This window comes from Chinchilla lanigera, unplaced genomic scaffold (genome assembly GCF_000276665.1).
Source record: "Chinchilla lanigera isolate Chin_1 unplaced genomic scaffold, ChiLan1.0 scaffold00128, whole genome shotgun sequence".
NCBI classification, from domain to species: Eukaryota; Metazoa; Chordata; class Mammalia; order Rodentia; family Chinchillidae; genus Chinchilla; species Chinchilla lanigera.
The window spans coordinates 2,404,384-2,411,081 of NW_004955529.1; positions in this window are offsets into that span (position 1 = coordinate 2,404,384).

Here is a 6,698-nt window from a genome sequence, read left to right on the forward strand (position 1 = left end):
ACCTACAGTTTCAGCACTTAGAGGAAGAGAAGGCCAGGGTCTGATTTACAGATGATTCTGCACATTATGCAGGCACCAGCTGCAAGTAAATTACTGCTGCACTACAGCCTTTTTCCAGGACATCCCTGACGGAGAGTGGTGAAGGAAAATCTTCACATTGGGCAGAATTTCAGGCATTATACCTGGTAATGCCAATTTTCCAGAAAGAACAATTGGCTAGTGTGACTACACACTGATTCATTAGCTGTAGCCAATGATCTGGCCAGATGGTTAGAAATTTGGACGGAACATGGCTAGAAAATTGATGACAAAGATATTTGGGCTAGAGGTATTGGGACAGAATTTTCTATACTGGCAAAGGTATAAAATATTTGTATTGCATGTAAATGCTCACAAAAATGTGACCTCAGCAGAAGACTTTAAAATCAAGTGGATTGGATAACCTGTTCTTTATACAGCAGTTAATTTCTTTCTTCAGTCACAATTATCATTGTCCAATGGACTCATGAACAGAGAGATCATGGTGGCAGATATGAATGCAGGTTTTGTGTGGGCTCAGCAACATGGATTCTAACTAACCAACACTAGTCGCAGTAGAGCCATACTGAATGTCCAATATTCTAACAGGAAAGACCAACACTGGGTCTTCAATATGGCATCATTCCCTAGGGTCATTAACCTGTAAACTGATGCCAGTTTGATAATTTTGGACCATTTTCATCATGAGAAATTATAGCATTATGCCCTTACGAGCACAGATACTTGTTCTGAATATGGATTTCCCTCTCCTTCATGTAATGCCTCTGCAAAAACTATCTGTAGAAATACAGAATGCCTTATCCACCTTCATGGAATGCCCCACAACATTGCTTCTGACCAAGGAATATATTTTACAGCCAAACAAGTGAGGCAATTGGTTCATGTACATTGAATTCAGTGGTCTCACCATTTCCTCAATATCCGTAAGCAGATAGATAGGTGGAATAATCTTATGAAGATGCAGCTCCAGTTCCAGCTATATAGCAATATCTTACATCAGTAATACAAAGTTCTTCAAAAGGTTGTATAAGCTTTGAATTAGTATCCACTGTATGGTACTGTGTCTCTGATTCATGGGTCCAGGAATCAAGGGGTGGAAGTGAAAATGATGCTGCACACCACTATCTCTAGTGATCCACTAGAAAATTTTTGCTTCATATTTTCACAACCTAATGCTATGCTGGCCTACAAATCTTAATTTCAGAGAGGGGAAGGATTGTACCAGGAAACACAACAATGATTCAAATGAACTGAACCCAAGCTTCCCCCTGGTCATTTTGGTCTCCTCATGCCTTTAAGAAATAAGTTTAAAAGGGAGCTTTGTTGTTTGCAGGGGTGACTGATCCAGACTGGCAAGAGGAAATTGAACTACTTCTCCTCACTGAAGGAAAGGAAGAATGTACTTGGAGTGCAAGAGATCCTTGAGGGTGCCTTCTAGTATTATCATAAGCTGTTATTAAGGTCAATGGGAACCTACAACAACCAAATCCAGGAAGGTGAAAAATGGTCCAAAACCTACAGGAATGAAGGGATGGGTCACCACAACTGAGAAAAAAAAGAACAAAAGTTGCTGAGGTTCTTTCTGAAGGTCAAGGGAAAACATAATGTGTAGTAGGAGGCAGTTCTATAAACCAAATACAACCTTGTGCTTGGTTACAAAAAGGAGGATTATAAGTGTAGTACTACTCCTCTAAAGTGCTTCCTATATAATATAATTCTGCTAGACGTACCATTAGTTCTTATGTATTGTTAAACCTACTTTATAATACTCAAGTTATTAAATGTTAGGTGTGAGCATCACACAAAGAAAATTTGTTTCTATTCCTGGGGTAGAATTACTGCATTTCTGTTTGTATGCAGGATAGTTTTACATGTTAATTGTAATTATAAACCTGTCTTTGAATCAGGAGGCTAAGTATGGCTTAAAGGAGATGTGTCTGGTTGTTAGTTGACAGTGTGTGAGTTTTGACAGCTAACTGATTGTGTCAAATTTGAATAAGACATGGCCAATTAAATTGGGTCAGCATAGTTCTTGGTGTGGCTAAAGGGATTTAGTGAGGATAGAATATCCACCCTGGCTATGAGTGGCAAAAACTAAGAGGTTTTGCCTGAATGGAATGAAGGGGAACCCAAGTAAAAAGCCCTTGCTTCTCTTACTTCAGAGGAGCTCCACTCTTCACCTTCACCTTGGACATTGTCTCCTGGCTTTCAATGCAGACATTTCAGGCTTCCAGTGCAGAATCTTCAGCCTTCCAGCACAGTCCCTTCAACATTCCATTACAGATTATTTGGCCTCCTGATACTAACTTATATGGAAAACTATAGTGTCCAAGCCTTGGATTGGATCCTTCAGAACCCCTATCATGAAGGCACCCTTTTGCACTCTTCCATACCTGTGGTGTCCTTGGCTGTGACCTTGTTTTATCCATTTGAGGCTTCATGGTTTCACCTGCAATTGCAGGCTTCAGTAGAGAGCAGTGGCTCACAGAGGTTCACTTACCATGAGTCGACTGCCCATCTCCAGACCAAGAGGCTAGACCTTGGACAGACTCACAAGTAAACATGAAATGCCAATTGGTTAATTTAAGTCCTGGTCAGGCCTGCTTTGTAGTGGTCTCCTTTAGAGACCACTTGCAACATTGAGTTATTTTAAGTTGTGCTGTTATAAACATGGGTATGCACATAAAACTTAATAAGAAATCTTTAATTCTTTTGAGGAAATACCTAAAAGGAAAATAGATGTGTTGGGTAGAATTTCTGTCTTTAGTTTTTTTAGAAATCTTTATACTGATTTCTGAAATGTGTCTTCTAGCATACATTCTCACTAATGTTCCTTTTTCTCCAAAGTCTTACCAGCATTTGTTATTACTTCTTGATTATAGTCATTATTTTTGGAGTATGGTGAAATGTTGTTGATTTTTCAATTTGCATTTTTCTCATAGCTATTGACAACAATTTTTCATGTACTTATTTGCAATTTTTTTTTCTGGTACTGTGAATCGAATTCATGACTTTGTTCTTGCCAGGCAGGTGCCATGCCACCGAACTAAATCCCTAGGCCCTTGCAATTTATAATACCACTATAATGTCTGTCCATTACATAGGTTATCATATTTGAGGGGATTTTTGTATGATCTTTCTACATTCAGGTATCAGTCCTCTTAAGTAGCTGTAAAAAAATTCCCATTCTGTTACTTTCCCTTCACCCTATAGAATGATTCCTTTGCACTGCAAAAGATTTCAAATTTAATATAAACTTGCTTTTTATTTTTGATAATATTTCTTCTGCAGTTGGGTTTTTTTCAGTATCCTAATCTTTGCCTATGTCTTCAAGCATTTTGTCTATTATATCTACAACCATTTTACGTGCTTATGTTTTAATATCCAGATTTTGATCCATTTTGAATTTATTTTAGTACATAGTGAAGGATAAGGGTCTGGATCCAAGCATCTGCCTGTATGTAACCAGTTTTCTCAACAACATGTTAAAGAGGATATATTTCCTGCAGCATAATTTTTTCCTTTATGAAACATCAGATGAATGTTTAAGTTGCTCTGCAACCTCCACTCTGCTTCCTAGATCTATGTGTGTTTTGAACATGGACCATGGTATTTTTAATCACTGTAGCTTGATAATATGAATTGAAATATGGGATTGTCATGATTGTGCTTCTTTCTTGTTGCCCAGGATTTCATTGGTATTTGGGCACTCTTTTGGCTCAATGCCTTGACCTTTATTTCAGATATTACACTTTTCTGGAGGATTATATAGTTATAAACCATAATACATGTATTCATGAAATGGATTACATTTATTTATTTGCACATATTGAAACATCCTTTCATCATTTGGGATAAAGCCTACTTGATCATGATATTTGACTTTTAATCATTTATTACATTATTTCAGTATCCTGTTGAGGATATTTACATCTACATTCATTAACAATTGACCTTAATGATTTTTTTTAGACCCATTCTGGTTTTGAAATCAAAGCAATGCTAAATTCACAGAATAAATATTTTAGTACTCCTTCATATTCAATTTCATTAAAGACTTGGAAGAGCATTGCAATTATGTATTTGCTATCATTTTTGAAAAATTCAATAGTGAATCTTTCAGGTCTAAGTTTGTTCTTAGTTTGAATTTTTTGTATGTTTTTGTTTTTCAGTGTGTATGTTTGTGTCTCTTTGTGTGTGCATTAATTTCATTGCATATTATTGGATTTTTCAGGAAATTTATATATTCTTCGTTCAGCTTTGGTAATTCCTTCCTGTACAATGTTATGATTTGTGCCTGGATGTCCTCCAAGGCCTCATGCGGTCATGGGTCAGGTTTCTAGACTTTATGATTGATTCAGGTCCAGTGTTGAGATTATGGCTGCGAGTGCTACACCTGCCCTCGGGCAGGTAGTTTCTATACAATGTAAGAGAGGAAAAGAGGCTTGCTCTCTACTCCTCCACATTATACCTCTTGTTCCTTTTGCTGTTTTCCTCCACCATGAACAGTTGCCCTGTGACAGGGGCCACTCTGTCTTGGAGCCAGCCAAGTATATACTGAAACCTCCAAAAACTGTAAGCTAAATAAACTTTTGCTTCCTTAATTTTGTGTATTGGATATTTTGTCCCAGCAATGAAAGAAAATTACCCAAGACAGAGTCTATTCATATCCACTAGCTTTACCAATTTATTGAAATATAGGTTCCTGAAATAGCTACTTGTAATCATTTTATCTGTTATGATTGTAGCTTTTAGCTTCAAATTTCATTTATGCTTTTTCTCTGTCTTCTCTTTGGTAAAACTGACTGTCTATTCTTTTTATTCTTTTGAATAGCCATCTTTCAGTTCATTGATTATTTGTATTTCTAGAGTAAATTTTATTAATTTCTGCTGTGATCTATATTTTTCCTTCTTTTTCATTTGCTTTAGATACGGATTTTTATTATATTTCTCATACCTTAAAGAGCATCAGTTTGTTCTGTTTTTGTATTGTGGGCATAGCAGCAAACTTCCCTATTAGGACAACTTTTATATTTTCCTATAGGTGTACTTTACTGATGTTGTCATTTGATTCCTCAAAGTTATCAATTTTTTCCTTGAATTCTTCAGTGACCCATTGTTTATTCATGACTATATTATTTAATCTCCATATGTTTGCAAAATTTCTATATCTCCTTTGATTATTGATTTTGAGTTTCAATATTTTAGAATCTGAAAATACGCATAGAGCAATTTTGATATTTGTATTTACTTAAGAAAGCTTTATAGGCTAATATGTGATCTACTTTGGAGAATGTATTATGTGCTGTTGAGAATGTGTATTTTGTTATTGTGTGGTGAAACACCATAGATATTTATTAAGCCCGTTTGTTGAAAGTGTGGTTCAACTCAGCCATTTTTTGTTAGTATATTCTCTAGTTGATCTACTTGAAAAATGCGGTATTGAGCTCTTCCACTATGATTGTGTCAATGCTCATCAGAACTTTTTAAAGTATTACTGTTTTGTATGAAATTGGTTGTACTGATATTCCTTGTCTATACATTTACTATTGTTACTGCTTCCTGTTCAATTGTTCTCTTAATCAATATACATTGATCTTCTTTCTCTCTTTTATTTTTGGTTAGAAGTTCACTTTTAAATATTGCAAAGACTATTGTCTTTCATCTTTTAACTTTTATTCTATATATTTTGTTTCATTAAATTTGTCTCTTTTATGGAGTACATTACTGAACTTATTTCCATCAAATATAACAATATGTGTCTTTTGACTGAGAGTCAAAACCATTTTCTATCAGCATTATTACTGCAAGATATTGGTTTAATTTTGTCATCTTTCTGTTGCTTTACTGTTGATTACTCCCTTGTGTTCCATTTAACTGTTTAGTCCACATATTCTATTCACTCCATCCATCGTTTCAGCATTATTTATTTATTATATCTTTCTAATGATCCTTGAGAATATTTTGGAGTGCTGGTTTCATGGCCATGGACATCTTAAGCATTTTTGTGAAAGTCTTTATTTCACCTTCAATTTCAAAAATACTATTGTAAAATATATTATTCTGCACAGACAGTTGTTTCTCTTTTACATTTTGAAACAGTTCACTTCAAGCTCTTCTGGAAAAAAAATGGGAAAAAGACAAGGATGTCTACTGTCACCACTCCCATTCAATAGAGTTTTGGAAGCATTAGCCAGAGTACTTAGACAAGAGAAAGAAATAAAAGGAATAAAAATAAGAACAGAAGAAGTAAAACTACCACTATTTGCACATGACATGATGCTTTACATGGAAGACCCCAAAACTTATACAGGAAGACTCCCTCAATCAATCACCAAACTAAGCAGTGTAGCTGGATACAATGTAGACACCCAAAAATCGATAGTATTCCTCCACACAAACAACAAACAGACTCAGAGAGAAATTAAGGAAACCATACCTTTCATAATAACATCCAAGAAATTGAAATATTTAAGAATCAATCTAACAAAAGAAGTAAAAGATCTATTCAATGAAAGCTACAATATTCTGAAAAAAGAGATCAAAGAAGATTTCAGTCAATAGAAAATGATTCCTTGTTCATGGATAGGAAGAACCAACATTGTGAAAATGGTGATACTCCCAAAACTGCTATACGGATTCAATGCAATTCCCATTAA